Source organism: Vombatus ursinus, unplaced genomic scaffold (assembly GCF_900497805.2).
Source record: "Vombatus ursinus unplaced genomic scaffold, bare-nosed wombat genome assembly UNPS02014774.1, whole genome shotgun sequence".
Taxonomy (NCBI): domain Eukaryota; kingdom Metazoa; phylum Chordata; class Mammalia; order Diprotodontia; family Vombatidae; genus Vombatus; species Vombatus ursinus.
In genome coordinates this window covers 20,158,344-20,168,427 of record NW_020954552.1, presented here as the reverse complement: position 1 = coordinate 20,168,427, position 10,084 = coordinate 20,158,344, and the positions used below count along the sequence as shown (strand labels likewise).

The window sequence follows — 10,084 nt, the reverse complement described above, 5'->3', positions numbered from 1 at the left end:
TACAAAAAGTCTCCATGAACAAGGTCAAAGAGATGAGTAAGGGAAGAGAAGGTCAAGCAAGAATAAAAGCACCACCATTATTCTCAGAGAGTTTGAGAAGAAAAGAGAGGATGATGGTGGGCTTTAAGAATAAAGTAAATAAAGCCACCAAGAAGAGAAACCAGGATAATGGAGGAGTTCTTTATGGAACTGTTTCTAGAATGAAAAGAGGTTCAGAGAGAGAGCATTAAAAGGATGTAGGCTGAAACAAAAGGATGGGAAAGCAAATGATATGGTAACTTTATTACATATTTAAAAGGAATAGCAAGTTGTACTTAATAGACTTGCAGTTTCACGAGTAACCATTTCTTATGCTGTGTTACGGAATTGCTTGTTTTATTCCATAAATTAAAAATAATTTTTTAAAAGCATGCATCCCAGCTCCAGAGACGAGCACCATGACCAAGTTGCTGAAGAGGAACCACATTCCTAGGCCCAGTGGCTCCGCAGCAGAATTCCACAAGACTTTGGAGTAAGGACCATCCAGGGAAATGCTTAGCTGCTTTTTTCACTAGCACATCGAAGAACAATAAAATTACCAGTGGACTAAAACAAGTAATATTAACAAGGATACTTCAATAAAAAGAGAAGAAGGGTATTAGAGATTGGACTATACCGAGATCACTAAACCCTGGTTACAGGATTTTTTAGGAATTCTGCCATAAAGGCTGCTTAACAAGGCCATAAAGCCTGATTCACCTACCCTGCTCCTGAAAAATGTATGGAAATGCCTCAAAGAAGTAGAAAACAGCTGTTTGGCTAATTTTTTAAAACACCCCAAAACAAAACCATGGAACATGCCAAAGGAGAGAAGTGGTTAGCATGTTTGTTAATGCCTAGATTAAGAAAAAAAGGTTTTGATCCTTGATTTTTCTTAGACCATGCAAAAATGTAGACCATCCAAATTTAGAGAGAAGCTGTTGAAATGTAAGGGCATGATAGAATAACACAATTGGCACACTCGGGGTCCATGAGTGAGAACAGGAAGAAATGAAAATGCCAGTCCTTCACTAAATGTGTGATCTGTAATCCCTCTCTAAGAAATAATATGCAAGGGTATTCTGGTCAATGTTGAACAACCAGTTCTCTAAAGAAGAGGAAAAAACATGTATGCTTGACATACGTTAAAGTTTAACTTGCATTCTTAACATTTTCCCATCACTTTCATAAGTTTAGACAATCAATAAAACAATAAATCAAGTCCTGACTTGTGATGTGTGCTCATTTCCAAGCTGTAAATGTTCACACTAAAAATTAAACAATCAGCTCTCCTGAGCCTATTTAATCTGGCTCCAGCACATCTCTGATATCTCATGAAGATGCCACTCTTCTGGCAATAACTGAAGAAAGCGACAACTTCGGTGGCAGGGGCTTGGTATCTAGAATCAGAGGATCTGGCTCTGATTCTCCTCACCTGTGTGACCTTGGGTAAGTCTTTGGGCCTCAGTTTCCTCATCCATAAATTGAGAGGACTGAACTTTAGAATCTCTGAGATCCCTTCCAGCTCAAAAGCTATGATTCTTTTATCTTAAGTATTTAAAATACGTAAAGAATCTACTAGAGAAGCCAGGCCAAGAGTCAACAAAACAAAATGCAAAGGAGTAAATGTAGGAGGAGAGGAAGTATGACAGGCTTGAAGGTCTGGGAGGAGACGATGGGCCAGTGGGAATTCTTTTTCTGTTTTTGTTTTTGTTTTTGACTATGGGGTTAAGGCAATGGGGTTAAGTGTCTTGCTCAGGTTCACACAACTAGGAAGAATAAAGTAGATCAGGTCCTCCTGACTCCAGGGCCGATGCTCTATCTGCTGCACCATCTAACTGCCCTCTGGCCAGTGAGAATTCCTGGTGTGCTCTTTGAGGCTCTGAGGCTCATGCGCACGGTGGGCACCAGATTCGTGTTTGCTAAAAGGAATCATTGAACAGCTTTGTTGAACTTAACTGAATTAATTAGAAGATGAAAAAATAAATTGGGAAGCAAAAATAAAGTAGACACTAATAAGGAAATAAGGTTAGAAAACAGGATAAGGCAGATTAAATATTTTCTGATAAAAAAATTCAGAAGTAATTTTAGAAATTTCCAGAGGCAATAGTCTTTGTATATTGGTTGTGTCTGATTCCTGCATAGGAGGCTGTATAGTTCCACCAGCTTGCACATTCCTTATGGACCAAGGGAATGTCAGGGCCCAGGAGGCAGGAAAGCTTGATGCTTTTGTGATTCAACTTGCAGAAGGCTGAAACCATTCAGGAATAAGTTTCAGATGCTATCTGCTCATGTTGAAAGGCTAATGGAGATGATGTGTTCTGAAGATTAGACTTTTTGAAAACAGAAAGGAATATGGCAAATAAATAAACAAAGGAAAAAATGAATAAATGAATGGAAAGCCAAAATTTGGGAGATAGAGTGGTAGATTTGGAGTCTGATAACCTGGGTTCAAATTCCAACCCTGACACTTACCTTTGGGTAAGTCATTTAAATTCTCTGAACCTCAGATTTCTCACCTGCAGAATGTAGGTACAGGACAAGAAGATCTCTAAGTCCAAACACTTAGTGTAGTGCCTGGCACATAGTAGGCACTATATAAATGCTTGTAACCTTACCCTTTCCTTCTCCCTTTCATCTTTAAACCTACAATCTAATTGTAGCACCCTCCTCTGGGCTCACTCTAGCAAGTCAAATAAACATTCACAGGTTGGGAAGCCAGAGGGCAATTGACTGCTTTTCTCCTCTGGGTGATAGATATAACCCTCAGGGGCTTTGGTTCCTAGTACTTTGATAATCCTAATCCATTGATAATCAGCCAGTAGCTTCAATTAGCTTCTAAAAAGGAGGGACATATTTACTAAAGTGGCATCCTGAAAAGCTACCAAAAAAGTCCCCCAAATCGGGGCAAGAAGACACTCTCTCCCCTTGTACATACAAGGTGAATGGGGAGAATGAGCTCGGATTTAAAATAGAAGGAAGGGAGGGCAGGGAACAAGCATTTATTGAGCACCTACTAGGTGCTAGGTAGCATGCTAAGCACTTTACAAATATTATCTCATTTGATCCTCACAACCACTCTACGAAGTATCATTGTCTGAATTTTCCAATTGTGGAACCTGAGTCAGATAGAGGTTGAATGATTTGCCCAGGGTCACACAGTTAGGAAATATATGAGGCTGGATTTGAACCTTCCTGACTGTAGACCCAGTGTTCCATCCACTGCACCACCTCGATGCCTTAAAGTACACTAGTAGTGAGGCACACATGTAGAGAATATGAATTTGTGCATTCCTGGCCCAGAAGTCCTTTTCTCAATTTGTGGAAGGAGTCTTCCCAAGGTTCTTCTTAGTTACAGAGCTCGAAGGGTAGATGTCTTTCCAGAGTTTACAGCCAGCTCTTCTCTTTGTTGCAAGGATCACAATCCCTGAAGCTGCCAACATGTTCAGATGACTCTCTTTCCACATCTCTGTGGGTCCTTGTCAGCCACTGCTGCTACAATGGCCACTGCTACTGCTTCTGATAAATTCTGCTATGGAGGGAGGGGGTGAGCTGCTGGTGAGGCATCTGATGGATCTCCAAAATTTCCATGGTCACCTAAGTACTTCCCTCGCAGGAACACTCATTCACCAAAGATCAGGAAAAAGTAAACTCAAAAGAAGCAGAGGTGTCCATGTTCTCATGGACACACAGAGGACCTGTGGGAGATAGGGATCCCTCCTTCTCCACAACTCTCAGCAGCTCAGGACAGTGATTTTCTCAAGGAAAAGAGAGAAGTCTGGTAGACATACAAATTCTGTGCTGGCAGAGCATCTCCTGAGTCATTGATTCTTCCCGCTTCATAGTCAACTAGAAGACGTTTCATCATCACACAACATCAATCATACATAGCTGGAAAAAGGCTTCCTAAGTTCCACACATTGCATTGGAGAAAAGCAGGGGAAAGCTGGGCATATTCTGTATAAGTCCCTAGGAAGGACAAATCTAAGCATGCTCTAAGGCCTGGGGCTTCATTGGACAGTCATCCCACCATATTTTCTCCCATACTAAAAAATTTGCTATGCTTCTCAGATCTCCTGGGGTGTATTTTGAGATCACTGTCCATAGCCCCAGTCCAGAACAGGTCCCTGAGGTCCTGAGGAAGCCCAGACATTATCGTTTTTGAATGCCTTCCTCAGTGCCTGTACAGAAAAGTTGCTATAAAGGCCATATGGTACAGTCAGTCAGTAAATAAAAAAAAATCAATCAAGCATTTATTAAAAACTTATTATAAGTCAGGCACTACACTAAGCTCTGAGGATATACAGAAAGGCAACAGTGTTCATTGATTTTCAGGATTTCTATATTGGTGCTTCATTGGGGATTTTATAATTTTTTATATTTTTTTTAGTTGCATGACCAATTCATTGATGTGCTCTTTCTCTTTTCATTGATGTTACCATTTAGAGATATTATTTTCCTTCTAAGAACTGATTTGACTGCATCCCACAGATTTTAGTATGTTGTCTCATTGTTGTCATTATCTTTAATAAAATTGTTGATTGCTTCTATTTGTTCTTTGATCCACTCATACTTTTTTTGTTTCTTTAATTTTTATTTTTTTTTACTTAATGACATTTTCCAATTACATGTAAAGATAGTTTCCAACATTCATTTTTATAAGATTTTGAGTTCCAAATTTTTCTCCCTCCCTCCTTTCCCTCCTCCCACCCCAAGACAGCAAGCAATCTGATATAGGTTATACATATACAATCATGTTAAACATTTCCACTTAGTCATGTTGTGAGAAAAGAATCAGAACAAAAAGGAAAAGCCATGAGAAAGAAAAAAAAGTGAAAATAGTATTCTTTGATCTGCATTCATACTCCATAGTTATTTCTCTGGATGTGGATAGCATCTTCCACCAGTCTTTTGGAATTGTCTTGGATCATTGCATTGCTGAGAACAGCTAAGTCTATTAGAGTTGATCATCACACAATGTCACTGTTACTGTGTACGATGTTTACCTGGTTCTGTTCCCTTCACTCAGCATAAGTTCATGTAAGTCTTTGCAGATTTTTCTGAAGTCCGCCCACTATATTTCTCATAGAACTATAGTATTCCATCACATTCATATACCACAATTCGTTCAGCCATTCCCCAACTGGTGTGACCCCTTCATTCTTTAGGATTAAGTTATTTAATTTCCTATTAATTTTTAGTCTACACTTTAGAAGGCTGGTATTGAAAGTAATTTTTATTTCATTGTGGTTAGAAAAAGATGCATTTAATATTTCTGCTTTTCTGTATTTGTAAGGTTTTATGTCCTACTACTTGGGCAATTTTTTTAAAGGTCCTATACATGGTTGAGAAATAGGTATACTCCTTTCTATTTCCATTCAACATTCTCCAGAGGACTGTCATATCTAACTTTTTAAAATTCTATTCATCTCCTTAACTTCTTCTTTGTTTATGTTAATGATAGATTTATCTAGTTCTAAGATAGAGTAAATTTATGACCCTTATAATTATACTTTGCTTTCTATTTCCTCCTATAACTCCTAACAGAGAGGTGATGGACTAAATCTGTAGAATAAGACAGACTTTTTTTCTTAAGTGGCCAACATGGGAATTCTTTTTGCTTGACTATGTATTTGTTATAAAAGTTTTATTTTTCTCTTTTTTTTTTCCATTGGAGCAGGGATAGGAGGGAGAAAAACAAATACCTGATGATTTTTTAAAAAATTAATTTAAAAAATAAAAATTCTCTAAATAACTAATAATTAGATAAACATACATTAAGGCAACCTTGAGTTTCCACTTCACACCTCTTAGACTGGCAAAGATGACAAAAGAAGAAAAAGGTTAGAGGAACTGTGGGAAAACAGGTGCATGAGAGCACTGTTGGTGGAGCTGTAAATATGCCCAGACATTCCAAAAAGCAATTTGTATTATGCCCAGAAAGTCACAAAACTGGGCATCCCTTTTGACCCAGCCATGCCATTACTGGGACTATACCCCCAAGAAATAAAAGAAAATGAAAAGGATTTATGTGTACAAAAATATTTATATCAGCTTTTTTCATGGTATCAAAAACTGGAAACCAAGGGTGTGTCCTCCTATTGAGGAATGGCTAAATAAATTATGATATCTGAAAATAATAGAATATTATTTCCCACAAGAAATGATGAAATGGACAATTTCAGAGAAAACTGGGAAAAGCTCTATGAATTGATACAAGAGTAAGGTGAGGAGAATTATGAGAATAACTTATACAATGATAGCAATATTTAAGAAAAAAACAACTTTGAAAGACTTTAGAATTCTGACCAATGCAGTGATAAATCAGGAGTATAAAACAATAAAGATGAAACATACTCTTCACCTTCTGACAGAACGGCAACAAAATAAAAATTCAGAAAAAAAAACCCATGCATTTTCAGTCATGGTTTGTTTGGGAGTTTATTTTGTCAGACCATGTAGATAGGAATTGAAGGATTTATTTTTCCTTTAAAAAATGCTAAATGGGGAAAAGGATACTGGGAAGGACAACTTAATAAAATGAAAGCTTTATTACTTAAAAAGCATTTTTAAGCTTTTCCTGACAGCAGACAAGATGGCGGAAGTGAAGCAGAAAAAGAAGCGAACCTTCCGAAAGTTCACCTACTGCAGTGTGCACCTGGATCAGCCGCTGGACATGTCCCGTGAACAGCTCATGCAGGTGTGCTGTGCTCGACAGCGGCGGCGATTCCACAGGGGTCGGCGGCGCAAACAGCATCCCCTCCTGAAGCGCCTGAGGAAGGCCAAGAAGGAGGCACCCCCGCCCCCCCCCCCCCCATGGAAAAACCCAGGTAGTAAAGACACACCTTCGGGACATGATCATCCTGCCTGAGATGGTGGGAAGTATGGTGGGCTTCTATAACGACAAGACCTTCAATCATGTAGAAATTAAGCCCTAGATGATTGGACACTTACCTAGGCGAACTCGCTGTCACCTAGCCTGTGAAACTCGGCCGGCCGGGTATTGGAGCCACCCACTTCTCTCGTTTCATCCCTCTCAAGTAACCCGAATCCTAACAATAAAAATAAGAAGCTTCTTTAAAAAAAGGGGAAAAAAAAGCAGTTTTTAAATGGTGAGCTGGGGAAAAATATATAGAGTTGGATGGGAGAAAGGTTCAGAGGGAGGCATAGATAAGCAAGGCAATATAAGTACCTACCACCCTCAACTTAATGCATATTTTAAGAAACAAGTTGTATTCAGTGGATTCGTAGTATCATTTACAATCCCTATTCTCTAGTCTTCTTTGTGTATGAAAGTGTTCATGTTTGTTGATGATCTTCTAGTTCATAATTTAAAAAATATATATATAATGGCAACATGTTAGCAACTTTCATGTCAACTTGATCTATAGTTCATTTAATCAATTAATCATTCAACAAATATTTATTGAGCATCTGCTATGTACACAGCACTGTGCTAAGAATGGTGGCTTCTTAAAGAAGTTAAAAGTAAATGTGGTCAGGGCTTTCAAGAAGATTATGATCTAATAGGAAAGATAAGGTTCTTGGAAATTGGAACTTCAAAGTTTAATTGGAAAGATAAACTCAAGGCCAGTTATCAAAGTTCTTTTATTATTGTTAGTTCCACCCCACAGCTCTACCCATACTTCTGGTGCATAAAATAGCCCCTTGGGCAGCTGTGAAGACCCACTCACTTCAAATGATGGTCCCCTGCCCTTACTCCCAGTTAAGTTAATACATCTAAATTTCATTCTCTGCTACTTCTTTAGTCTACAGCAAAGTGGCCCCTCCCTTTAATCAGTACCTCCAGATAAATCTTTTTGAAACCAGAGAAAAAAATCACACCCCTTTCTTTACATCTTTCCTACCCCTGTAGTACATTCTTCTCTTCACCAGCCAGTCCCTCCCTTCTATATAACTATTTCCTGGCAATAGAAATTATTGTGAGGCTCAGAGATAAGGATAGAGATAGGAAAGGACCTGCAGTTTTATTGGTGTAGGAAACTCTCATGTTAGGAAACTTCTACCAATGCAGGTCAATACTTTTTCTGCAATTGACAGTCTTACAATTGCCTAGGCACTGAGAGGTCAGGAGTCACAGTCACAGAATCAATGTGTGTTGGAGATCTGACATAAGCCCAGGACTTCCTGGTTCTACTACACCATCCCCCATTGCCTTTCAAAAGATATCTAAGTAAATGAATGAATGATAAAAGCACTTATTAAGTGCTTACTATGTGCAATGCACTGTGCTAAGCACTGGAAATAGAAAAATTAGAAAATAAAAATATGGAAAAAAGAAATATTAGAAAATAGAAGTAAAGAAAAATAGGAATATTGGAAAACAGAAATATAGAAAAATAGAAAAAAGTAAGACAGTCCCTGCTCTCAAGGATCTTGCATTCTAACGAGGAAGACAACACATACAGAAGGTTTCATCTACAGGGCATTCTGAAAGATTGAATGGTTCTTAGGGAGCTACAGCAAAGCAGTTATTAATGCATCTTATTTCATGTCTTTTCTGTTAATAAAATCATATCAGTTCCAGATGTTGAACCATTTATCAGTGCCAAGGACTTCAGTGACAAGAACTTTCTTTTCTGGGTCTTCAGTAACTATGGCTGTCACCCCAGCGGGAGGAGGTGCCAGGCTGGGTCTCTACAGTGGTTGAGTCCCAGAATGATGGCTGCAGATACTAGGCTGGAAGCATCTCTATTCCCAGGGTTCTTGGGTTCCAAATCCTGGAATGTCTCCATCAGGATCTGAGGGGACATGGAAATTAAAGTAGTGATAGTGTTTTGACTCAACTAGCACACTGTTTCTCCCGTAGGGTGCCTTGCTATATTAGCTGGCTATCCTGCCCTATGAGTGGCAGTTGCTCAGCAAGTAATGATAATGTCTGACCCCTTCTCCATAGGAATTGCTTCCCCTAGGGGCAGCTAGGTGGCACAGTGGATAAAGTACCAGCCCTGGATTCAGGAGGACCTGAGTTCAAATCTGGCCTTAGACATTTGACACTTACTAGCTGTGTGACCCTGGGCAAGTCAGTTAACCCCATTGGCTAGCCAGAAAAAAAAAAAGTAATTGCTTCCCCTAATAATGGGTGTGAGGACTGGACTGGAAGCAAGATGAATGGTCTTGAGGGTTTTGCCATTCCTTAGGCTCTTGTGCATATCTGCCTACTGGTGGCAATTCTCCAGCAATTGTTGCTGTTGGTGATATAGAGGGTAGGACCCTGCTTCACAATGATTTCTCCCCTCAATGATGGCTGGGCTGAAAACAAGTCCAATAGCCTGAGGAACACTCCTATTCTCAAGGCTCTTGGGCTCAGGGTAATCAGAGTCTGAGGGGAAATCTTGGTCGAGGTGGTGATGGTGATGATTCCACTTGCCCATTACATAATGCCTCCAGTATCCCCATTCAAGGTGTTCTGCTGCTTTAACGAGGCTGGCTTTCCTGGCCTGAGAATAGTAGTCAGTTGGCATTTGGTGGGGATTACTCATCCCTTCTGCATGGGCCAGGAATTGAATCCAGAACTCCTAAGTGACAGACAAGAATTCTACTACTATTGTGCCTTCCAGAACCCTTTAAAAAGCACTAGAAACACTAGAGGAAAAAGGCACCTATTGGCATCTACTGACAGGTTGTCATTATGGTAAAGGCTCATGTCCCTACTGAACACATAAAACTGGTACCTACTGCCAAGTTGTTACTATGGCAAAGGCTTGTGTTCCTATGGAATACACATAAAACAATAGCAAACAACACAATATGTAATTAATTTTGTTTACATTTAAGTTAATTTTATAACTATATGTATATATGTATAGATATGTAGTTATACACACATGTATACATATATGTATGTGAATATGCTGTGTATTAATGCAGGAGTGTATGTGTGTGTGGACACACACACACATATATACATACAAACATCAAGGACAAATAATAAATATTTCTCCCAAATTACCTCGATAATTTGATAAACCCGTAATTTCTTTGATGTGAATATTTTCTTAAGTGGTACAAATTAAAACCCATTCTATTCTACTCTATCCACATT

The 10,084-nt window shown here is 39.0% G+C and overlaps 1 pseudogene; it reads left to right on the top strand.

Moving 5' to 3' along the window:
- The first annotated feature begins 6,598 nt into the window (after positions 1-6,598).
- Positions 6,599-7,062, top strand: LOC114044699 (annotated as a pseudogene).
- The last annotated feature ends 3,022 nt before the right edge of the window (positions 7,063-10,084 follow it).